Genomic DNA, 27,121 nt, shown 5'->3' with positions numbered 1-27,121 from the left:
GATGCAGATTGTTACTGGAGTTACTTGTCGAATCCAATAAACAATCTCTAGACTAGAGTATCTGATGTGATCAGTAACTCCTAATCAGGGTCTTTGTGTGGGGTGCAACTGGTGCATCCGAAATGTTCTGCATACAGTATAGGAGCACATGATGGGAAGCTTGCATTGAGGAAAAGCCATTGTACCGACCTAGTTGATGCTCTCAGCTGCCACTTTTGGGGTGTTGGCCGTTCACTTCCTCTTCACAGACGCCCCCCTCTTCTCAGATTGCCTGCTTCTTCTCTCTTGCAGGGACGTGGTGGAAGCGCTGCTGAGGAACGATGCAATAACGAACGTGGGGGACTGCAAGGGCTGCTACCCGCTTCACCTCGCTGCCTGGAAGGGAGACGCCCAGATTGTCAAGCTTCTCATCCACCAGGGACCCTCGCATACCAAAGTCAACGAGCAGGTGGGGCGCTCTCCTCACGCATATAACAGACTCCGAGTGAAGAGTGTGCCCAGTAGGTGGAGTGAAAAGGTATGGTGCTGGCCCTAAAGAATCTAGAAGGTTTTCATTTGGTACATCTGATGGAACTCTGAGTCAGAGGTCGTTCGTTGCCTGTTAGACGTCAGTTTTCACTGTTTGGCAGCCGTCTATGAATTTGTTCAAACGTGCAAGTTCCAAATTTAATTGGCCATTATAAAAGTCTAATTACCTCGTAATAATGGCTCAGTGTTAAAGTGCTCCAGCCCACATTTTATGTAACGAAATATCATTTTTTGTAACCCGGGTATCAGTCTGGCCACCGGCCTCCTGGAGGAAGATTGGAGGCTCGTTTAACCCTCTTACCTTTCCAGCCGCCATTACATCTTGTGACGTGTTTCTGCCAGGTAGTGCCATGTCCAGCCGCCCGTACTGTCGGCGGCACACCCGACACCCCTGGGCAGCATGGAACGGACACTTTCCCCCATGGCAGAGAAAAGTGGCGGCAGCAGCACCTCATCCTCGCCTTGCCTGTCAGCCTCAGAGACTCTGAGGGCGGTGTGAAGCCCCAGTCTGTGTCGGACTGCAGCGCAGGGTAATCTGGCTCCGACTTCCGGTTTGGCCGGCAATGCTTCCGGGTCGCCGCAGGCAGCGCGGCGGCCCGCCCTGCACGGGGAAGGGAGGCAGCTTTCGAGGAGGACAGCACCTGGCCGCGAGCGCGTTCTCGTGCGCGTGACCTTAACAAATCGCCGCGCGCGGCCAGTGCTGTCCTCCTAGAAAGCTGACACGCTAACTATAGGTCTTTGGCGAGAGCGAGCTTCGCTCGCTTCTAGCCGAGACCTAAAAAGGATGTTTTTAAACATCCCTGCCCCGTGTGCCAGTCATCCTAGTGGGGTGAGACGGGGGTCCTGCTAGTGGCCCCCAAAGTCACTTTCCGACAGCCTTTCCGTGGCAGTTGGACCGCCGTGGAAAGGCTGTCAGAAAAGGACATCGTACTCCCTACGTCTGTTCCTAAGCAGGCCCTGCCCCTATTGTAGGGAATAGGATCTGACTGATGGGCCTCAATCGGTCCCTCCGACCGATGGGCCATCAGTTGGCCCCTCCGACTGAAGGGGTCCGACTGACCACATCATAATGCAGCGGTCGGACCTCTCTACTGGATGTCGGTCAGACTGCGACCGACATCCTAATGAGGCCCTTTGCCTCAGGGGGAAAAGAGTGTTGAGGTAGACCAGTGGGCATTACAGAAATCAAGTGTGCTGATGGGTAGGGTGTTGAAATATCGATTACAAAAATATAGTTGACAAAAATATAGTTGTAAAAATATCGTTTACAAAAATATCGACACCCTATACCTAAACAGGTAAGTACATAAATATCGACTCAAAAATATCGTTGTAATAAATATCGATGTTAAAAATATCGAATTTTTAAATTAATTAAAATTACATTCAACATTAAATAAATATAAGTACTATTAACAAAATACATTACATTACTTTTATTTTTTGACTATTGAAAACAAATTAACTACACTTTTTCATTATAAACTTAATAAATGTGTACATATACATATATTTAACACATTACTTTATATAACAACAATAATACATACATATAATTAAAATATAAAATATATTATTAAATAAAACATTTGATAGCGAAGGGGTAAAAATTACTATTCCCACTCCAGAGGGTGCAACAGTAGGGAAAGCGTTGGATAGCGTAGGGGTAAAAATTACTATTCCCACTCCAGAGGGTGCAACAGTAAGGAAAGCGTTGGATAGCGTAGGGGTTTAAATTACTATTCCCACTCCAGAGGGTGCAACAGTAGGGAAAGCATTGGATAGCGTAGGGGTTTAAATTACTATTCCCACTCCAGAGGGTGCAACAGTAGGGAAAGCGTTGGATAGCGTAGGGGTAAATATTACTATTCCCACTCCAGAGGGTGCAACAGTAGGGAAAGCGTTGGATAGCGTAGGGGTAAAAATGACTATTCCCACTCCAGAGGGTGCAACAGTAGGGAAAGCGTTGGATAGCGTAGGGGTAAAAATTACTATTCCCACTCCAGAGGGTGCAACAGTAGGGAAAGCGTTGGATAGCGTAGGGGTAAAAATTACTATTCCCACTCCAGAGGGTGCAACAGTAGGGAAAGCGTTGGATAGCGTAGGGGGAAAAATTACTATTCCCACTCCAGAGGGTGCAACAGTAGGGAAAGCGTTGGATAGCGTAGGGGTAAAAATTACTATTCCCACTCCAGAGGGTGCAACAATAGGGAAAGCGTTGGATAGCGTAGGGGTAAAAATTACTATTCCCACTCCAAAGGGTGCAACAGTAAGGAAAGCGTTGGATAGCGTAGGGGTTTAAATTACTATTCCCACTCCAGAGGGTGCAACAGTAGGGAAAGCATTGGATAGCGTAGGGGTTTAAATTACTATTCCCACTCCAGAGGGTGCAACAGTAGGGAAAGCGTTGGATAGCGTAGGGGTAAAAATTACTATTCCCACTCCAGAGGGTGCAACAGTATGGAAAGCGTTGGATAGCGTAGGGGTAAAAATTACTATTCCCACTCCAGAGGGTGCAACAGTAGGGAAAGCGTTGGATAGCGTAGGGGTAAAAATTACTATTCCCACTCCAGAGGGTGCAACAGTATGGAAAGCGTTGGATAGCGTAGGGGTAAAAATTACTATTCCCACTCCAGAGTGTGCAACAGTAAGGAAAGCGTTGGATAGCGTAGGGGTTTAAATTACTATTCCCACTCCAGAGGGTGCAACAGTAAGAAAAACATTGGATAGCGTAGGGGTTTAAATTACTATTCCCACTCCAGAGGGTGCAACAGTAGGGAAAGCGTTGGATAGCGTAGGGGTAAAAATTACTATTCCCACTCCAGAGGGTGCAACAGTAGGGAAAGCGTTGGATAGCGTAGGGGTAAAAATTACTATTCCCACTCCAGAGGGTGCAACAGTATGGAAAGCGTTGGATAGCGTAGGGGTTTAAATTACTATTCCCACTCTAGAGGGTGCAACAGTAGGGAAAGCATTGGATAGCGTAGGGGTTTAAATTACTATTCCCACTCCAGAGGGTGCAACAGTAGGGAAAGCGTTGGATAGCGTAGGGGTAAAAATTACTATTCCCACTCCAGAGGGTGCAACAGTAGGGAAAGCGTTGGATAGTGTAGGGGTAAAAATTACTAAATGTATTTACAATGTTTAAAAATTAACAAATCTTTATTTTTATTTAATTAATCATTAATTAAATAATTATTCAATTAAAATGTAATTAATTCACTACTTTTTCACTTAAAAATTCAACTACACACACCTAAAATTAATTAAACAATTAACATAATTAATTTAATAATTATTCAATTAAAATGTAATTAATTCACTACTTTTTCACTTAAACATTCAACTACACACATCTAAAATTAATTAAACAATTAACATAATTAATTTAATAATTATTCAATTAAAATGTAATTAATTCACTACTTTTTCACTTAAAAATTCAACTACACACACCTAAAATTAATTAAACAATTAACATTATTAATTTACATAATTATTAATCAATTAACTAATTGAAATAATTAACTATTATTTATTACACCATTTATATTCAATTAACACATTAATTAATCAATTATTTTATTATATTTAAATTACTTCCCACCCTACTCCCCTATGAACCCACAACGCGCTACGGAACTATTAACACTAAATTCAACATAAAATACGGTATTAACTAATAAAATACTACAAAAAATACTACTTTGACAACCAATACTCATTAAAAACACTTAATTACTTATTATTATTTAAAAAACGATATTTTTGTAAACTATGTTTTTGTAAACGATATTTATTACAACTATATTAATGTTAACGATATTACTTACCTGTCTGTCGATATTCTTGTCAAACTATATTTTTGTCATCGATATTTCTTCTTGTCGATATTTCTGCGGCGATATTAAGGTTAGTCGATATTTTTACGACGATATTCCCGCTCTGCACCGTGCTGATGAACAAGTAAGGATATCAGTGTTTTAACTGTGTGAAATGGGATATAAGGACAGATTAAATGTATATTTGGGGCTTGATATCACTTTCGGTGATTCATCAGACTGCCAAACCCGTGCTGAACGAGCAGTTGCAGTTCAGGACCGCCACACCAGTGGTCTGACCACCGCATTAAAAGTATGGCTTTCAGAGCATTTTGGGACGGCAGCAACTGCCAGGGATAAGCGATCCCTGCTGATGGCACAGTGGTCTGAGGAAGCAATATGCATGGTGGTGCCGCTTCGGGACCACCATGCACATTACGAGTTTCCCCACCGCCAGACTTTTCATGAAGGTGAGCCCGCCATGAAAATGCTGGCAGTCGCTAAACAAATGAGACCCTTCGGGGTCCCCTGTTGTCCCTGTGCTTGGAGGTGCTAGCAGGAGGGCACACGTTGTGTCCCCCAGTGTGAATGCACCCCTGTTCCCGTCATTGCATGAACTGTTCATTGTGGGGTGGGTGTAAGAGCTGACCCTCAAGGAGTGGCTGGAAACAGCTACGTGTGCGGCAGGACACTACAGAATTCATGGTGTTGTGTTATCAGCTATAGATGCAGTAATGTATACTATCTATGGTGTATGTGTAATTAAATTACATGCTCAATCAATTTTCCATGTTGACTACCTTAAATGTAGTGTTTTTAAATGAAGCAATATAAGGAAAATCTGGCGCCTTAGCGGAAACAGCGTTTTTCCACCATGTGCTGGCCTGCCTGATGGTCATCCCTCTGCTCCTGTTCTGAAATAAAGGGGCCCTCATTATGAGTGGCTAGTTAATTCCGTTTCTGCAAAATCACCTCTTTGTGTACGGATAAGAGTTATTTTATTGCGAAAATTACCATGTCATTAATTTTTCTACAGCGAAATTTCAGCAGGTCAAACCATCCAAAATTTTCCATGGGAAAAATAACCAGTAAAATCCCAAACATGCTACATTTGCTACAAAAATCACTCATTCCAGTTATAATTCCTCATTTCCAGGGTGGAAATTCGTAACTAGAGATATAGGGGCACATGCATCATTCATACATTTTGTATTTCTTAATTTGCGAAAATTACCGAATCGCAAATTAAGAATTGCAAAATACTGTGCATCATTTTTTTCGGTATTTATTTGTGATTCGGTAAAAATCGCAATTTTTACCGAATCGCAAATAAATACCGAATTCCTAACTCCTTTTTCGCAAATCCCATTGATTCCTATGGGCCAGGCCCATAGGAGTCAATGGGAAGGCATTTACGAATTCGCAATTTGTTGATGCATTCCAAGGGTGCAGGGGGGGTCCAAAGGACCCCCCCTGCACCCCTGAAATGTATTTGAAAGTGCATGCTTCAAACACACATGTCCTAAGGACATGTGTGTCTGTAACATGACAGTGAAAAAAATGCATATCTTTGCATTTTGAAAGATTTTCGCAAATTAACACGAGAGTCAACCTCGTGTTAATTTGCACTTCCAATTTCAACATTCGCATTTTTTTTTAAATTGATGCATTGCATTTAAGGAAATGCATTCGCATTTGTAAGAAATGCAAAAAAATGTGAATTCTGAAAAAGTGTTTGATGCATCCCAAAAACGTATTTAGGAAGCGGAAACGGCCGAATTTACCGATTCGCACCGTTTGCACTTCCTAAATAGGTTGATGCATGTGCCCCATAATGTATTGTCAATTACTTTCCCAAACTCAACGGATTTTACCTGGTGTGATAAATTCCCCCAACCTCATTCAGGATGAATATCACATGATAAAATAAATGGAAGAAATTCCTTAACAGGATGTTCAACTCAGATAAGAACATTATGTTTACATTTTACTTAGGTACATGTAAACTAAACACACTATGTATGCAGATATATTTGAGGGTTTGAATTTTGCTAGCGAGCAACAGAGCGCTGACATATAAGGCTTGTTTTATATTTAATGAACAGAGATTTTATTTGCATTTCAAACGCCCTTGCATTTGCTGTGGAGAGTATGGACTGTCAGAATTTAGATCCTGAACAAAAGACAAAACCTGCATTTAGAAATAAATCAAGTCCGATGTGCATCATCATACTGTAGCCAGATACTGAGTACTGTTTCCGTTATGCAACGCTTTTTTTAACAAACGGTAGTTTTTGATATCTGCAGGAAATAATTTTTAGTTTTCATTGCATGGTTAGCATTTTTCTCTGTGTGGTTCATTGTCATGTCAGGCAAATTGAACCATCTTTATATAAATAGACTATCTTTAGTGACATCATTTCAGCAGCTGTTATATTCCCGCAAACTTTCATGATAAAATACCGCGGTCCTTACCAGGCACTGATGAAAGCATGTTAGCATTTTTAGATTTTATAGAAACAGCAGATTCGCAAATTGACTTTTTTAACGTACCTTCACTGCCTGTTTGAAAAATGACTGCTTTCTAGACAATCGTGTGCAGTATAATAATGAAAGCACAAAGAAGGAACTTGATGTGAAGGGAAGAATTACAGAATGCATTTTCACAGTCGTTAAAAATATGTAGCATCTCCTCATATTGTTTATTGCTCGGCTCGCGTAGCTCAGGAAGACATTACGCTTTCCTTCAGGCAGACGCAGTAGAAATGTGGGTTCTGGTTGCAAATCGGTCTCACGGAAGTAGAATTGTTGGAACCTTAGAGGCCTCAGACCTGTGATGAAAAACAACTCAACACAATTACCAATATGATAGCAATACGAAACTTATCGATTCATTTTTTTCAAAATCTTTTTTACTTGTAAACCTTAAAAGGAAACTAAACTTTTTGATAGCTATGTGGTTAAGAGAAACTTAATGAATATGGATGGCATTTGCACACAGCAAATAGATCTCAGAGGTTGGGTTTCACTTACTAGATAATGCAAGGATTCTATTTGCAATCACATTATAAAGTGATCTTAGCCAGCACAAAAAAAACCATGGAAAATACAATTGCATACACAGACATAAATAATGTTCTTGCGATACACTGGTACACTGGCAAAGGCTGGATACACGCCACAAAGCACAATAAAACAACAAAACGTTCCCATAAGTACCGCAAAAATGTTCACACCCATCTACTTAAGGACCACTACTACACTATTCTGAAACAAAAATCAGCACCAACAGGACGGATTGAGAGGCCCAAAAAACTGCCCATGCCGAGAATCTAGCACAGCGAGGTGAAGTGGGAAGGGCTGAATATAGGCCTTGAGTGAGGGGCACAGCATCCCAGCAGGCTATTTGTCTGGATGCCCAATCTCTGTGCCAGACCAGTACGTGGCTGGCGTTCCATTACCACTTCACCAGGCACTTTGGACATGTAGTTCCTTTGCATGCATGGAGACCCTTTGCCGGCAGTGAGACAATTTCTGTGTAGGGGCACATCAGGTCGCATTTCCTGGTGGCAAAGAGAATTATTATGGTGATGATTAGTCTGAGTCATTCGCTCGAAAGGCGGGCCAGTGACATGGCCAGGAGGGGCCTCACACTGAAGATGGGGGTATAGTGCACAGAATGACAACACAGACACACAGGTGGTACAGGTCTCAGAGTGGGCCCAAGTGACCCAACTCTCATTTATCTATACAATCAGCCACGCCCAGCTCGAGGGTTGAGTGGTGACATCAGGTCTTCATGGTAGTGGTCAGGAGGCCCTTTACATCCCTCCCCACATTGGTGGGAAGGTTTGACCACTGTAACTCAGTCTCTTAGGAATCCGGCACCGTCAATAAAAGACGATTAAAGAGATAGAAGAAAAACTAATAAATCAACACAAAGGCACAGCTCACAACATACAGTCACGCAAGTTTTGATTGGTGATACTATTGGCTTCTCGTCGATCTACCACTTTCCGTCTCCTGTTTTGCTCTTCTTGGTGGTCTCGCCCCGGGTGCAGGAGTTCCATCTCCCAGTTCTTCAGCGACTGACGCCTCGGCCATCCCAAGAGATCATGGGTTGGGTGGGGTCCCTTTGGCTCCCAACAGTTCATTTGCTGTCTCCTCTATTACTTCCCAAGGTGGCCTTAAGTCCATCCCGTTCACTTGCTTGGCCCACAAGACATTTCTGGTAAGGGTCAATTCTTCCCTCTTTCTGCCATCACCATCGAGCCCTTCATACTGAAAACCCGTAGATGGTCTCTCTCAAAAGGGATCCTGAATTTCTAACCCAGCTACCTGTTACGAATGAAGACACAGTCTCCTACCGACAAGTAAGGTTTCTTGACTTGTTGAAATCTGTGGCATGATTGTTCACAGCTCTTCTCCTTGTCTACCTCTCGGGTCCAGTCAGGATGCTGTCCCACATCAACATGGGTAAGCACAATGTGGTGGTGTGCGGGATATTGTGATACACCCGTAGCAATCGGGGCAGACACTATTCTATACCCTACACCCTACTACTGAAATGTAAGGAAATGCCTCTTTTTGTATGGTCGGCCCAAAGATGTTCGACTGAAGCTGATGGTTGTCCGACTCTGAGAGTGCACTGAGGCCTGCTAACCAGACCCCAGTGCCGGAGCAATGACCATAAAGTGTATGTTGAATTGGCTGCACCCAATTGGAAATGGCTAACTTATCTGTAATACCCTAGTATATGGTACCCTGGCTCCCAGGGCATGTAAGCTAGAGGGGTACCCCAAGGCTCGGAGTACTGGTTGTGCCCACCTGGAGTTCCCCCAAGTAAAATGAGTCCCCAAGTCCATCATGGCAGACTGTTAGAGCAGCCCTGTACTGCTAGCCCAACTTTGCCATTAAAAGCAATGAAAAAACACTACTTCTCCTGTGCATCTGTATAAGTCACCCCTCTGACAGGCCTACTGAGTCCTAAGGCAGGGTGCAATATACGACACAGGAAGGGCGTGTATTTTACATGCCCTGACAGAAAACATGCAAAGCCACTATTTTTGCTGTTCGTCGCCCAATTGGTGAGTACATTATTGCATGCTGACACCTCAATTGTGCTAACTCCTGCATGATGCTACAAAAGTGGATACTCCCGGGTATGAAACAATTCGTTACATTAAGTTTGACTTGTAACTCATGTAAAAATTAATGTAACTTGTTGCATTGTGCAGCTTTTACAAATCTGCCACGTTGTTGCCTTTAAAACCCCTGTCCCATCCTGGGCACACATGGAGTCAACATGTCCTCAAACTTCCTTCTTGGCTGGAGTAGAATAAGGTGCCTCAGGACCAAGGACCAGCAACCTTGCATGATCTGGGCCCGGACTTCTTATATGATGTTTGAACACCTGGAAAAAAGTGCAAAGGTATCAGCTAAATCTTAAACATAAAAAACAAAACTAAAAGCCATTGACCCCTACAAACCACCCATAAATAAATGTTTCAAATATAACTAATACTAATGTTTTCCCCAACAGAAAATTCACCACTTGATCCACATTAGAAGACTTTCAACTGTATTAATAAACTATTTTCACCTTACAGAAAGGCAAATAATTCCTCTTGCACATGAGCTACACTTAGAGCCAACAAGGCACAGACACAGAGAATTTTAATTGTAAATATACAAAACACTACCATAATGCATGTTACGGGAGGACTACTATGAAAAATAATGTTGTTAAAAAAGTGGGAGAACATAACCATCCTCTCAAAATGTCACTGAGATCGAAGTAACACATGTATTTCAAGATTTAAAGAGGGAACACTAGTTCTCAAGAGCCTACTACTAAAATTCTAAAATATACACTCTCGGAAGTACCTGGACACATCACAGGTCAGCTACCAGCTAAACCCACTTCAAAATGCTTAAGCATTAACTAAGAAAGCTGCCAGTGATACTTCTACTGCCCCATGAAGATACAAAGACATCCATATTCCTGAACAATACACATGAGGAAGAACCCTTCCTCCTACATGAAAACCTAAATAATCACAAACACATCCTCATTGTTGCTACATTAGATAATGTATTAAGACTAAGCCAATCTCAAATGTGTCTGATAGGTTGGACACTCAAAATGAGCCCTAAACCAATAACTCAGCTATACATCATACATGGTGAATATCAAAACACTAATAAACCCCTCACGTATGCCTTGCTACCTAAAAAACAAAGTAGCACTTACTACTATACCACATTATGGTTAAAAGGAATAACTTCTCCACATATAAAATAATAATCAACTTTGAACAGGCCATGATACAAACAATACTTGAATTGTACCCACACACAGCCATTCAGAGCTGTTAATACCACTTTAATCAAAGAAGCCGGAGGCTTCTCCAACAACCTGCACAAAGGGCACGATTGTGAGTCTGGCGATCCACAGACAGTAAGACTCGTGGGGGCATGGTGGTGGTGGGCTCCCGTCCGTCTTATTATGAGTCAGGTGGTGGGACTGCCACAGCCTTGCCGCAGCTGCCAGGGAACTGTCGTTCCCTGGTGGTGTTGCAGAGGTCAGGAGGCCACAATATGCTTTGGGGGACCGACACGATCCAGCCAAGCATATTATGAGTTTCCTCTTCACCGGCGGTGTCAAGGAGGTTCCTCCTCAATGAATACTGTGGAGAAGAGGAAAGAAAGGGGGCCCTGCTGGGCAAAACAAGTGCCCCATAGTGTACATGCCCCTAGTTCCTGTAGGGCATGGACTTTTCACTCTATGCAATGCAGGAACTGATTTTGGCGTTCCCATTGCAGTGCCCATTTTCTGAGGCACTGCTGAGGGTACGCCAAAAACCAGCCTGTCAGACAGGAGTAAACTCCTAATCTGGTGGGCGGCCTAACCACAGTTTTGGTAGTGCGGCGGTGCAGCAGAATTGCCCGGCACTACCAAAGTCTTAATCAGGCCCTAAGTGTAGAATATGCAACAAAGTGCCAGTTTCCATTTCAAATAAAACAAATTATTGCACCAACCTACGTTCCTAGAAAACCCATTTTACCAGCAGAACAAAGACAAACAAAGTCCCCTAATGGACTACTTTGAAGAGACTTGGGTTGGTAGACTCCACCACACTGGACACATATGCCAACCCAAATTCTATATACCATGGTGTAATGTCTACAATAGCACCATTGTTCAAGAAGTCAAAACCAACAATACAGAAGGAGGATGGTACAATGCCTTTCATGCCACACTAGGGATAACCCAATCTACACTCTCCAAATTCATAGAAGCCACAGAAAGAATAAAGCTATTAACAACTAAGAATCAAGCAATTAGTAACCTAAATTAAACCTAAAATAAGTAAATAAAAAACTAGTACAATGCACAACATGCTGCAATGTATTGATAGAATCTTTATAAACAAAGGACTACACTACTCAATAATACAATCCCCATTATAAAATATCTAGCTACTTACACACTAACCATCAAATCTTAAGAAGGTACACACAACCATAACTTAAAGATTTGTGAGTAAATATTAAACAATTAATTTTTATATTTCAGTCAGAAAACATACAAATAACATTGGAAAGAAGGCTGTCAAATAACAGTAGTATGTTTATCCATTCATTAAAAATCAGCACATCAACACTCGACCACCACAACATTAGAAATAAGCACAAAGTAGAACCAAGTAAATGAATCACATAGAAATGTAAAATACTACTTTGTAATTACTGCAAATACACATACATAATAGAATATAGCATTTACCACACAAAAATAAATAAATAAATAACTTCAACTTTTAGTTATGTGGCTGTAGATCTCTTAGCACATCCATGCTGTCAAAATATAACCCACCAAAAATGCAAAAATGAAAAACTCATAGGTAAATTCATCAAAGTAATTCAAAGTCATAAATAACCATTAAAAACATGAAACATTGAAAAAAAAGAAAGGCTTCAGGAAACCCAGAAAATCAAAGGAAATTAAAAATAATAATATTGGTTTAATGGAAACTAAATTGATTTCCTTAAAAAAAATGCAAAAACCATAGGTTAATGGGATGACTTCTGATCCGTAAACCTGTCAAAAACACAGTGTATCCGCCCACACAAAGCACTATTTTCAAATACAACATAAATATTGCATTCCAACAGTAATAAACTCAAAATATAACATGACAGCATCTAAAATAATACAGGACTACTACCAAACTGTAAGCAGGCCTACAGTACAACACAACTAAACTATAGAATCCAAAGTACGACTAAATAACCCTCAAAATAAAAACAAACATTTTAACCATCATTAACTAGCTTCTACGCACATCCCCCACCCCAAAGCCCTGTAGAAAAGCCTAAAAAAGATCTTACCATACCAACAATCAGCAGCAGCTAACTTTGACTTGCTTCCAGTTAATTCAATAAAAAAATGGCAGGAGTAGACTACAAAGTACAAATGTACCCTACAATGTTTTTTTTCTTTTCTACAGATGGCACCTTCCAGGTTACTTTCAATTCCCTTTCTTCCTCGGTTCGTAATACGCCATTTGGTGCCCCACAGGGCACAGCCCTGAGCTCCAAGCACTTCAGCTTTTATGTCTACCCATTAGCAGACATTGTAGAGGCATTCAGCATCACTTTGTTTTCTTATTTCAAGGGTGTCCTTGAACTAAGAAAACAAAGTGATGCTTCTCCTTGTTCAAAGTGATGCTTCTCCTTGTTCTCCCTCAAGGGCAATTGCTGCACCGAGTTAAGGCCTTGCCTATCTGCCCTGGCTAAAATGTGTAAAATGAAATGGCAATACAACTGATGTTTGGGTGGTGGGAAATCACCCACAGCTCTGGGGAGTGTCAGGGTGGCCTAAAGGATTGGGCTCTGCACCTAAGAAGGTTTTAAAATACTTGGGCTTTTGTCTGGAAAGCAAATTTAGGATGGACTCTCAAATGAATAAGGTGTCCACTGATTGCTTTGGGCTCCATACATGTTTGTGTTAAAGTCATGGGATTCTCCCTGTTCCTGCTCATAGAACTGTTGTGCAGGTATTGATTATTTCATGCTAGGATTTTGGAAATGCCTTGGACCTGGGAGTCTCAAAGTCTCTTTTGAAAAGACTTCAGATTGAGCAGAATGCTGCTGCCAGAGTCTTATGTCATATTCGTCTGCATGTCTCAGTTTCAATCCATTTGTACAAGCTTCATTGACTGACCATCGAGAAACGGGTCAAGTTTAAAGGATTGCACTTTATTTACAGAACTATCACTCAAAATACCCCAACTTATCTAAACATCTTGGTGCTCCATGTGTCCATAGCCATCTCCTACGCTCATGTAGCATGGGCCTCACTGTTATCCCTCGGGTGAAATTGCTGAGGTGGGGGGACATTTCTTTGTACACCCTAGGACCTAAATTATGGAATGCACTTCCTCTAGGGTTGAGAACCGCTACCTCAATGGAGCTCTTTGGAGAAAAGGTGAATACCTGTCTATTTGATATTCTAACGATGCCTTGGGCAGCCATGTTCTTTTTTTAAAAATGTAATTCAATCATTCTTTCACTTGGCGGTAAAAGAAAATCGCCACTAAATGAAAACAAAAATAAGACCATCTCCCAATGGAAAACAATGAGGCTTTAGCTAAAAATTGTTAAAAGTACTTAAAAAATCTGTGACACTGTTATAAAAAATTTCAATAAATGTATCTTGAAAATATAAATAATTATGTATAAAATAAACAGTACTATAAAATAACAAATAATATAATATAGAACTATTTATAATATACTTTAAGAAGTATATCAGACCTATTATAAAAAATGTTTGTATAACAAATGTACAATATGTTGAAACATTCAAATATGTGAAACAATGTTTAAAAATATATATAAAGGAGTGTATTTTGAAAAATTATAAGACATTTTGTTAAAATATTAACATTACATCTTTTTATGTTATGTTTTAAAAATATGTGTTTATAAAAATGTAAACGTACATTAAATATTATATAAACGACTAAACTAAGAAAAATATGAAAGTCAAAAGCTATGTCATTTACTGTCTTTTTAAAAAAGTCAATACTAGGGGGGCGTGGCTAGCGCCCGAGGAAGATGGCGGCACTCCCGTGACTCGCCTGGGGCGTCGGGGCTCTTTGAGGAAGATTTGCGCACCGACCGCATCTGAATGTATGGCATTTTAACTGCAAGGAAGTCGGAATATGAGCGCTTTCAGATAGAAGGTCTCTCGCCTCATTTCTGACAAGCTTTTCACTTCAAAAGAGCTTCCCGCTCACAGCTGAGGTATTGCCTGCTGTTCACCCATTGTGGCTCGAGCTGAGGGAGCCTTAATTGCGCAGTATGTCTCTGCTGCCGGCATGAGTATTCACGAGGAAATAATATCGGAGTTAACAAGGTATGTTCTGCAAGGATTTATTGCCTCTCTTTGACCTGCAATGCCCCCTTCTGGTCCTCTGAAAATCCCTAACTAAATATAAGAGCAACTATCACTTCAAAGCTGCGCAAAGGAGGCAATGATTTATTTACTGCTCGCAGATGAATGTCTATTGCTGCCTGGCACTAGATGTTAAGAAGGAAAGTGAAACCTAGCCTTTTTTTTAGTGCACAGGGATTTCATCGAGCTGCACATAAATATATTCTTTCATCGGTACGTGAAAAGGCTGCCACTTGAAAGCACAATAATGAAGTGTGTCATGACTTTGTTTTAGCACACAGCGACCCCTCTCTGCTCCTCCTTACACTTTGAACAAGCTCAACAGAAGCATTTAATTTAAAGTTGTCAGTGCTAGAGAATTTATTTTCACAACTCGGCTGTGTTTCTTCTGTGTTTCTTTGAAGTCTGCAATGAAGAATTAGTGACAAGAAACTAGCGCAGTGAAGTTCGAATTTGAAAGCTATGGCAGGAAGTAACTTTTGACTTTTATTTCATCCCACAACATTAGCCTTCATACTGAGGAGATTATTTCACTGCGCGCTGTGTCTTTCTAAAGTGACAGTGACGTACTTATTTAATTACAGATAGGAGATTATTTTCATTGTGTGCTGAGTTTCCTCAAAAGGAGTAATGTTCTATTCATTGTCCCTGATTCACGGACTATGGATGTTTCATAATAGATGTCATATAGGAAAGTGATTTTGGACTTTGCTTTCATGTACTTGTATTAACAGGTTTTGAATGGGCATTCCTGCAACCCCATTTCAATGTGCTGATATATGTATGACTTCCTATACTGTTTTACTTCATTGCTGTAAAGACTTTTAGATTAATGTATGTTTGCTTATTAAGTTACTCACATTAAATATATTGTTCGCATTTATTACTCTCTACTACATTTTCATAATGTTGTGCTAATTCTTTACAGTATTTTTTTTTGTTATTATTGTTTTAATATTGCTATGCTTACAGTGATAGAGCAGTTTGACCTAGCGTTGAGTTCACATTATTTTTGCTCTTAATACGACATTTCTTCTCCTGCACATTGCTGTTCTATTGTTTTTCTCAAGTCTATGGGCAGGACATCTAGAACTTTACAGATATCTACACCTTCTCCCCGGAAATGTTTGATTCATCTCAGCTCACGCTATAATTGTTTATCCATGGAGGATTCAGTTGCTTCATCGTCCAAAGGTGCATTGCCTTCACAGATTGCCTCAGTTTCTACTGTTTCCAAAGCTTCTACAAAAAGATTGAAAAAAGATCCTCCCTCTCCACCTAAACAGACTGCTTCTGTCACAATGGATCTAATACTGGAGGAGATTAGAGCTCTACGTCCGTTCATGGAAGAAACCAAATCCACACTTCAGATGCTCTCTGACAAATGGTCAGCAATGGATCACCGAGTCAACACGTTAGAGCAGAACTTTGGCTCTTTATCTTTATCTACTTCCAAAGTAGACTCTCTTTGTTCACAGGTCTCCGTACTTCACAAACAAGTTGAGCAGTTGGAAAACAGAAATAGGCGGAATAACCTTAGAATTTATGGTCTTCCTGAAGGGATAGAAGGCTCGGATCCGCCAACTTTCCTTAAATCCTTTCTTCCAACGCTCCTTAAGCTACCTGAAGGCACCATGTTAAATATACAGAGAGCTCACAGATTAGGCCCACCAATGCGTCAAACTTCTTCTTCGCCGCCACACAAACCGAGAGGAGTGATCTTGTACTTTTTGGAATATACTGACCTCTTAAAGACTCTATCAGCAGCTAGGGCTATGAATCGTATAATTTGGTCAGGATTTCTTTGTTCTTTTTTCAGGATTACGCCAAATCGACGGCTGATCGACGCAAAGAATTTTTAGCATTGCGGCCGCAATTACGCTCGTTGGGTGCAAGATATGGTCTTTTTCACCCATGCTTGTTTAAAGTGACATTCAATAATAAAACTACCACATATGAGGATCCAATTAAGTTGAAGAGCTTCCTGTACTCTCATCACATTGACACAATGGAGACAACTTCCTCATTTAGTTCCAGCTAGTTTGCTTTAACTCTGTTTCTGGTTGCAGTATTCACATGTTTCCTCTTTTGGTTTTTATTCCATTTGCTATTTCTTGAAACGTTTGCAGCAGTTACTATGCGTTGTCATTGTTTGCAATATATCTAATCATTTTTTCTTCCTTCACAGGTTTCGGTAGCGTGTCTTCTCATACCCATGTTAGAGTATGTTCGTTATGCCCTTCCCTCCGCCTTCCCTTGTGGGTCCTGGACACGTCATTATTCCGTGTGGCCTTCCATCCCTCCACCCTTCGTATGTCTTGGACTGTTTGTAAGTTTTCTTTCTTCATTATTCTCTATTCTCTTCATGCTCTCTTTCTTCTTTTTCTTTTCTTTCTCCTTTTGCATATTCTCTTCTCTCATTGGTCTTCCACATTTCCTTTTTATACCCTGCAATCTTCCTTTCTCTTACAGAGGTTGCATTTTCGCTTTGCTTCCTTTCTTTCATGTTTCTCATATCTAGTTCAGATCTCTTACTTTTTGTGCAGTTGGTTTGATATTGCTTGTATTTTTATTGATTTCACATGTCATTCTTATTGGAATTGTCCATCAACTGGTTTTTTTGATATGCTTTTCTAAAATTATGTTATGCCTTTGAAAATATTATCTTGGAATGTTAGAGGTTTACATTCACCAATCAAAAGACAGAGAGTATTATCCCACCTGGCCAAGCTCAACACAGATATAGCTTGTATACAGGAATCACATTTGTCGGCTGATGAATCTGCTAAATTGAAGAGTGGTTGGGTAGGCGAAGTTTATTTTTCCCCAGGTGATGGTAAGCGTAATGGAGTCTTGATTTTGTTTCGAAAATCTCTTCCAATTAAAGTAGTAACACATTCTGCAGACACTTCAGGTAGATGGGTGCTAGTGAATCTCACTCTAGATAACGTCCCTATTTCTATTTTGAATGTTTATGCTCCTACGAGTGGCGACGCCACTTTTTGGACCTCCCTCGCACCGCTTATCACTCAATACTACGTTGATAATTTCATCCTACTGGGTGACTGCAATGAAGTTTTTGACCCATTTTTGGATAGACATTCAGTTAGTGCATACATTCCTCATAAGTCACAAAAATCTTTTACACAACTCATTACACAATACAAACTTACTGACGCATGGAGACTCTGCAATCCCACTTTGCGAGAATACACCTTCTTTTCACCCCCTCATCAAACTCAATCACGCTTGGATTCTTTTTTTATCTCTCATCAACTTACCCAATCCCTTATTTCTTCTGACATTGGCTCCATCTTAATTTCTGATCATGCCCCAGTCTCCATTGTTTTAGATGTATTACAAAAACCTACTTCTATTAAAAAATGGCGTTTCAATAATGCTCTCCTTCTCGATGCACAGTTTGTTTCTTCTTTCACATCCTTTTTTCATGAATATTTTTTGTTCAATCACACGGATGAAGTTCCATTCCCTGTAGTTTGGGATGCTTTCAAAGCATCAGCTAGAGATTTCATCATTCACTATGTTTCTCGCAAACGGAAGAAAGCCCAACAAGCCACCAATTACCTCCTTTCTAAAATTAAAAAATTAGAGCACTTATATTACACTTCCAAATCAAAGGATTGTTTGAATGATCTTATCGCCACCAAAATTCAATTTAATAAAGATTCCACGTACAATGCCTCCAATTTCCTCTTGAAATCTAGAGCCAAGTTTTATGGTGGACAGAATAAGGCTGGGAAATTGCTGGCCAACTTTCTAAAGGTAAAGCAGAACAAGGTCAATATTGAATCTATCTATAGTTGTGATGGGTCACTAAAACACAAAAGTGAAGATATCCTACAGGAGTTTTTGCATTTTTATGAAACATTGTATTCGTCTGAATCATCTTCTTCGGAACAAGACATCTCCCAATTTTTGTCCAAGATTTCCTCTCCTTTCGACACACTTCCGGACCTTTCCTCTTTAGAATCAGACCTTACGCAGAACGATCTCCTTCAAGCTCTTAACTCTCTCAAACATGGTAAAGCTCCAGGTCCCGACGGTTTCACTGTTGAATTCTTCTCCTGTTTCTCAAAACTACTTATTCCCAAATTACATACTCTTCTTTCCACTTTCCTTCAAACTGGTTCCGCTTCTGTCTCTTTCTCTGATGCCCTTATTTGCATTATCCCGAAACCAGGTAAAGATCCACAGCATTGTAAAAACTATCGCCCTATTTCTTTAGTAAATATCGACTATAAAATTTTTTCAAAGGCTTTAGCATTGCGTTTAGAATCTTTTTTACCCGAGCTTTTAGGGAAAGAGCAATCCGGTTTCGTTAAAGGTAGACTGCTGACGGATAATACTAGATTGTTTTTTGACATTCTCTCTAAGACCTCGCATAGCTCTCATCCCCTTGCAGCTATAGCCCTAGATGCAGAGAAAGCTTTTGATCGAGTTGAATAGCCATATTTGTTTAGTACTCTGAAGTGGTTTGGTTTTGGTCCAAAGATCTTCACCCTGATTTCGTTCCTTTATTCCTGCCCTAGAGCAGCAATTTCGGCAAACGGTACCTTATCTTCTTACTTTTCTCTTAATAGAGGGGTTAGACAGGGATGCCCACTTTCACCTTTTTTATTTAATCTTGCTTTAGAACCTTTCCTTTTGAGAATTCGTCAGAATGCTAATATACATGGTTTTAATTTCCACGACTCTGATAGTAAGATGGCAGCATACGCTGACGATGTATTATTATTTCTCTCCCAACCAGACGCATCCCTCCCTGCTTTTTTGGATGAAGTTAACTCATTTGCACAAGTATCTGGCTACAAATTAAATAAGGATAAATGTGAAATGTTGCCACTTACCAAACTCACTCTCAAGGACGATTTCTCTGCTTCGGGCTTTACTTGGAGCCCTAACTCTATTAAATATTTGGGTCTCCATTTTACTTCTTCTCTTTCGGGCACAGTTACTAAGTGTATGGATGACTGTTTACAAAAATTGACTACTCTCACTAGCAAATGGCATCCTCTATATCTATCGTGGTGGGGGAGATTAGATACAATCAAGATGATGCTCTCTCCCATTGTGCTATTTACAATATCTAACATACCGTTTTCTATCCCTTTGAAATGTTTCAAGAAAATTAACTTTATCTTCCTTTTTGTGGGGACATAAAAAGTCTCGTATGTCTTTGTCCAAATTAATGCGTTCTAAAAGAGAGGGTGGGGTAAACTTTCCGAATTTTGCCTTATATCATAAATCCTTTTTATTGAATCAAGTGTCAAACTGGATTACGGATTCCACATCATCCTCTCCTCTCTGGTTGGCCTTAGAAAAGTCTTTTATATCCCCCTTTTGTGGTTCTGAAAAATCTGGATTCATATTATAGTATTGGACTCGAGAATAAAAACTTCGTCGAAATAGGACGAATTTGGTATCAAAAGACCGAGAATGACGAGTACATCAAGTACATGTATTTTCGGCAAATTCGAGTGACGATTTCACCTCGAAATCGTCATTTACCTTCTAAACCCTTAGCTGCATGTTGCCCTCTACATAGGCCTTAATCCAGTTGAATTTGATTCCACAAGGACACATACTCCTTAATCGACTTCTCCCTGACCCCAGTACAAGTTAGAACCATTGCCCCAGGCCGAACTCGTTAGGTCAGTTCCCTCCCAGTGGCCGAGCAAGATAGCATCTAGGCCCAACCGGCCATAAAGCCATTTCAGCGCGCACACCTGCCATATCTCGCTCACATCTTTCTCCACTCCTTTTCCTCACTTATTTTATGATGGGGAGGTGACCATTTTTATTAGGGGTCCAGCGATATCTGATGAAATGTTGGGCCTTGCCGGATGATTTGTTATGAGCAGCACGACGTGAAATATGTACATGTCATCATGACTCTGCTTTTCTTCTGTAATCAGTAACCATAAATGAAATACCGCGAATCCAAGGAATGTTTTGCCCAAGGGTGAAAATTGTGTATAAGAAGAGAAACCTAACTTTGTGAAAGTGTGCAGTCTCCTGAATATACTGGCATTGTACTTCTAGGACCCTGTCACCTTGGTTGCAGCCAATAAACGAATCTTTGACTTCACCTGGAAGACTCTGAAGTTTCTGTAGGTCTGACTCAGGAGAACCCGAGGTCTCTGGGTGTTGATCCCCTGGCACCGCTGGGTTACCGGTTCTGTAGGTTCGGTACCGGTTCTTAAAAACCCAGTACCTCATTTGGCGCCCAGCGTTTGGGGCGATTCCAGTGGTACCAATCAGCCTGAAGATCGTGAGGAGCTTCGTGTGAAAATTCCGGAGGAGGGCCCACCACCTCATCGACCCCTGCATGTCGACGTGGTCCGAAGGTCTTTACTACGAGGTTCCCCGCTTCCCGACGGCTACAAGGACTGCTGCCCTGGCTATCGCCCTGATGTTGGACCCTTGAAATTTTCGGTAGAGCGAAACGCTGAGACGAGTCTTCTGGTGAAGCCATCGATATTTTTCAGTTAAGTATAAGTGGAGCGTCTCCTAGTCCTTAGTTGGACTTACTTTGTGGTATCTTGGAGATACATAAAGGTTTTTATTGGTACTTGCAAGCACCATAACCGAAGGACTCGTGTATTCACGAGAAATATCGTAATCGATAAATCCTTTGAAGTTTTGGAACTAGACTAGAGAGCGAGGATGCCTAGTCTTAGACTCGGGAATTGGTTTTGTCTTGGTAGTAATAATAGGGACTCCCGATTGGAGGACTCATGTCCGGTTCCTCCAGTTGGAACTCCGACTTACGAGCTGTACGTTAAACATGGGGTAGGCCCCATCGTTTACAACGAGGTATGGATTAAATACACTAGGAAAGATGGTGTTTTAAAATGGCCCCAATATGGTAGCTTTGATTCTGAAACCTTAGACAACCTTGAAGTTAAACTCTTCAAAAAGAAAGCCCGGCCGGCGATGTTTGACTCTTTCCGCTTATGGCGCAAAGAAGCCAAACAAAAAGAAATTAAATTAGCTAAGAAAAATAAGAGAGAAGGGGGACCTTCAGTAATGAAAGCTGCCGTGCAGTTTAAAGATAATGAGGAAGAGCAGATAAATGAGCAGTTGCACAGGCAACGTAAAATGGCAATAGATAAGTGTTATCCAGTTTTGCCGTCTCTTCAGCAAGAGACAGCAAAAGAGCGTGAAAAAGACCAATTAATGTCGCAATTATTAACTTCACCACCCCCCTATGCGCAGAATGCCACAGCACCCCCGCAACCTTTAGTTGCACAAGCTGCGCCTCCGGCTCTTCCACAGCACCCACCAGCTGTTCTTCAGCTGGCTCCTACTTCTTCGGTGCAGCCTCCTTCAGGCCCACCGACAACTTCTGTTTCTCCTGTGTTTTCTACGATTTTGCCTAGTACCACATCTATTATTACTGATCCCTCTTCAGCCATCTCTACCACAGCCTTATCTCACCCCGTTTTTTTATCTGTTTGTCCTTCAGTTTCACCTTCCCTTCGGCAGAAAATGGCCAGCACTGTTACTAATCTTCTTTTACCCCTTTTTGGGTCGCCTGCTGCGACCCCTAACATAAGTAGAAGACAGTTGCGAAGTCAACTGCCTGATTATCAAGAGAGAGATTCCCTGAATGGTTTAGCTCGGAAATGGGTCATGGACACTGCAAAATATGATTTACAGTCTGTCATGGAAGTTTTCCATCAATGGGAAACAGCGACACAGAGATATGTGTTCGAACAAATGTGTGTCTTTCTTGGCGAGGATTTAGAAGACAATGATCAAGAATGCATCCCACAAGAGATGTGTCATGTACGATTTAAGTTTGGAGAGGGTATGATTGTAGGTCCCGATGTAGAAAAAGCAGTTGAAATGCTATTATCATATCGAAGTAAGGGAAGCAGTTCTGGGTCACCATCGGAATTTAGTGCATCTAGTAGGAAAAAGGCACGACAATACCCTATGACAGAAGTTCCCCCACAGTGGAGAGAGGGTGACGCGACAGCTGTCCCACCTGTCCTGCCCCACTTTCACCGAGTATGGGTACATGTTCCATGGAAGCGAGCTGAAGTTTTAGCACTCAAACAAACACTACCAGATCCGCGTAAAAATCCTGCAGGGTACTATAAAGAATTGTCGCAAACTGCTGGGTCATGTATAATGAATTTGGCCGATATCGATATGTTATTCGGGAACGTCGTTCCACAGCCTTTATGGGGAAAAATTCGTCATGTAGATCATGACCAGGAATTAGGTGACACGTGGGCTAATATTACTGCTGCAGATGCACGACAAGTTGGTGGTGCCAAGCCTGAGCCTCTAATAGCGGAACTACCTGGTAGAATAGTAGATTACATGAAAACGATAATGCCTGCAATACGCGTAAATTGGGATAAGTTATCTGCATGCAAGCAAAAGAAAGAAGAAACTGTTTCAGATTTCTTCACCAGATTTGAAGAAACATTCATTGACCACAGCGGTCAAGATATGACCACAGAAGGTGGTCAGAGATTGTTTGTCGATAAATTTGTGCACAATCTACTTCCAGACTTGTGTAGGAAATTAAAAGATTCAGAAAGTTCTTGGGCAGTCTCATCTTCAGCCCAGATATTAGCTACCGCACAGTACTACGAGAATAGAGACAAGGATGAGAAAGATAAAGTAGAGAAGAAAGCTAGAGAACTCAAAACAAAGGTTTTGCTACAGCAAGCCTATCCGCCACGTGGTGGTGGTAACAGAAATAATAATGGTCCGAATCAGTACCAGAACACTTTTCAGCAGCCTCAGAGAAACTTGCAGAGATTCGATTACAATCAAAACCGTGTAGGTCCCAACCAGTGTTTATACTGCAAACAAGAGGGTCATTACAAATATGACTGTCCTGCCCTGCCACAACGGGCAAATGGATTTTCTGGCGTAAGAGGTCGTGGTAGTCAGCAAGCGCCTAGAGGTAGAGGGCGTGGAAACGCCCCTCAGGACGCACGTCCCCTTCCACAACAAAACTCTATGAACAGGTTTGACCAGCAAAATAACGTATCTGACAGGACAGCTCAATACTACGTCGATGAGTATTACACAGAAAATGAGCAGTGGGAGAGTAATGATTGCTAGGACAGCCTTAGACAAGGAGAGGGAGTTGTTTCAGTTCCAGTAGATCAGAGTGGACCTTACGTTGAGGTGATTACATCGGGTGTGTCAGAACCTTTTCTGTTGGATACTGGTGCTACAAAGAGTTCGATTATGCACTCCAAACTCCCTGGCGCACCTTTGTCTGGCGAAATGAACGTTTCCGTAGGTTTTTCTGGCGCCCCGGTTAGAAATCCAATTTCTGACCCTTTATCTCTTTCTGTTGGTCCTTGTGAATTCGAAGCACCCCTTATTTTGACAACAGGTTGTGGTGAAAATTTGCTAGGATTAGATTTGCTAAAAAGATTGTATGCGACTCTGTACTGTTCTCCCTCAGGAGTACAACTTACTTTAGGTAAGAAAGTGGTTTCTCCCATGTATTTGTCGAGAAATGCACTTCCAGCAGAATTGGCATTTCTTCCAGATATTCTTTGGGCTACTGGTCCGAATGATGTAGGTCTTTTAGAAATTCCACCGTATATTGTAACATTGAAACCGAATGTCAAAATGCCACGAATTCCCCAATACAGGATATCCAATGAGTGCGAAAAAGCTTTGCTAGCGATTGTTTGCGAGTTGATTGAAAAAGACGTAATTGAAGAAACACGAGGCAATGTTTGCAATAGTCCTGTTCTGCCTGTTTTAAAACGAACTGACCCTTCTCAGCCACCTGTGTATAGATTTGTGATTGATCTTAGGGAAGTAAATAAGATAGTGGTGCCACAATTACCAGTTGTCCCCGACATTACAACATTATTGACTATGATTCCAGCATCTGCACCCTGGTTTTCGGTGATTGATCTGAAGAATGCTTTCTTCAGTATCCCGATTGCTGAGGAAAGCAGGGATATTTTTTCCTTTAGTTTAGGAGGTCGCAGTTTCCGCTTTAAACGCGCTCCTCAAGGCTACTGTGAAAGCCCCTCAATATATAGTCAAGCTCTGAAATGTCAGCTTGACACAATGGTTTTGCCCAAAGGTGCCACTCTCGTACAGTACGTGGACGATTTGCTCATCGCTGCGGATACTGAGTAAATATGTAAAATGGCCACGTTGACATTACTGCGTCATCTATGTGATCTGCATCACAAGGTGTCACTTTCCAAGCTTCAATATTGCCGACAAGAAGTGACCTACTTAGGTCATCTCTTATCGAAGGAGGGAAGGAAACTGACCCCAGAAAGAATTCAGGCAATAGCTAAATTGAATGTGCCAAGAACGCAGAGAGAAGTACGCGCTTTCTTGGGCATTACATCGTACTGTAGACAGTGGATTCCAAATTTTTCGTTATTAGCTAAACCCTTATTGGCACTAACGTGTACAAATACACCCAATCCCATTCCTTGGTCCGATGAGTGTCAGAAAAGTTTTCTCGAATTACGCACAGCATTATGTTCGGCCCCTGTGTTAGGTAACCCCAACTACAGTAAGCCTTTCACATTATATGTCCACGAGAAGGAGGGCTGTGCATTGTCCGTGCTGACTCAGTTATACGGAGATAGACAGCGGCCATGCGCCTATTTTTCGTCAACTTTGGATCCGGTAGCACGAGCATTGCCAAGTTGTTTAAGGGCCACAGCAGCAGCAGCTGTTTCTATTCGGCAGTCTGCAGGTCTAGTAATGAATAATACACTAATCGTGATGGTCCCACATGCAGTAGACACATTGTTAAATAGGACCAAGACACAGCATTTAACTAGTGCTCGACTGTCCAGTTATGAATTGACGCTACTAGCGAGCCATGTGCACATCAAAAGATGCAGTACCTTGAACATAGCCACATTGTTACCAATTACTGAGGAATCGGATGCTTCAGAACAGCACGATTGTTTCCTCAGAACAGAGGAAGAGACAAAAGGGAGAGTTGATTTATTCGACACTCCTCTTGCTGAATGTGATGGTACATTATGGGTGGATGGTTCCTGCTTTAAACTCCCAAATGGTAACGTGACTACAGCGTATGCTGTCACAACTTTGCACACAATCGTTGAAACTGCGCGAATACCACATGGTTCAGCTCAAGCCGCTGAACTCGTGGCACTAACGAGAGCATGTGTGTTATCCAAAGGAATGAAAGTGACTATCTATACCGACAGTCAGTATGCTTTTGGAGTGGCTCACAGTTTTGGACGATTGTGGAGAGAACGTGGGTTCCTGACTTCGCATGGAGCTAAGATTCAGCATGGTCAGTTGGTGAATGAGCTTCTTGAATCACTGACGTTGCCCCTGAAAGTAGCGATCGTGAAGTGTAGTGCACACAAGAAAGTGATTGATGATGTTGGTCGTGGAAATGCATTCGCTGATGAAACTGCTAAGGACACTGCAAAGAATATGATGAGCCGAATGTATGTTGCGAGCCCAGAAAGATGGACTGGTGATGTTGGAATATGTGAAGACACGATAGAAAGTGTGAAGTCCATCCAAGCTGAGGCCACGAAGAAAGAGTTAAGCATGTGGAGAGAAAGTACAGGGAGAATGGATGCAAATGGTTGTTGGATTGAATCGACAGAGCAACAGAGATGGTTGTTACCCGATGCATATGTGCCTGCAGTGGTTACAATGGCTCATGGGATGGCCCATATCAGCGCGAAAGGGATTTGCGAGTCGTTGGCCCCAGTGTGGAAGAATTCAGGGATTCCCAAGTGTGCAGAGAATGTTGTCAAGAATTGCATGGTATGTCTGAAGCACAATCCTGGTAGGGGAACCCCAACTCCAGCTGGTCATTTTGCACTTCCTACGTATCCGTTCGAGGTTTTGCAGCTAGATTTCATACACATGGAGAGGTGCAACAACTTAAAATATGTGCTCGTGGTTGTTTGTGCCTTCTCAAGATGGGTAGAAGCTTATCCCCTAAGGGACAATACTGCCTTGTCCACAGCGAAAGCCCTTGTGAAAGAGTTCTTCCCCAGGTTCGGAATGCCTAGAATGGTCTGGTCGGACAACGGAAGTGAATTTGTGGGTTGTGTGATGAAAAGAGTGTGTGAAGGGCTAGGCATTAGGTAGAAGTTCCACGCTGCAAATCACCCCCAATCAGCTGGATTAGTGGAATGTTACAATGGCACGCTTAAACTTAAATTGGCCAAAATCCAAGCGAGCACGGGTCTTAAATGGCCCGACGCTCTACCCTTAGCACTCCTATCCACCAGAATGACTGTGCATTCGCGAATGAAGCTCAGCCCCTATG

Source organism: Lissotriton helveticus, chromosome 1_1 (genome assembly GCF_964261635.1).
Source record: "Lissotriton helveticus chromosome 1_1, aLisHel1.1, whole genome shotgun sequence".
Classification (NCBI taxonomy): Eukaryota; Metazoa; Chordata; class Amphibia; order Caudata; family Salamandridae; genus Lissotriton; species Lissotriton helveticus.
The sequence above is the reverse complement of the archived record's forward strand: the minus strand, read 5'-3'. Positions refer to the sequence as shown.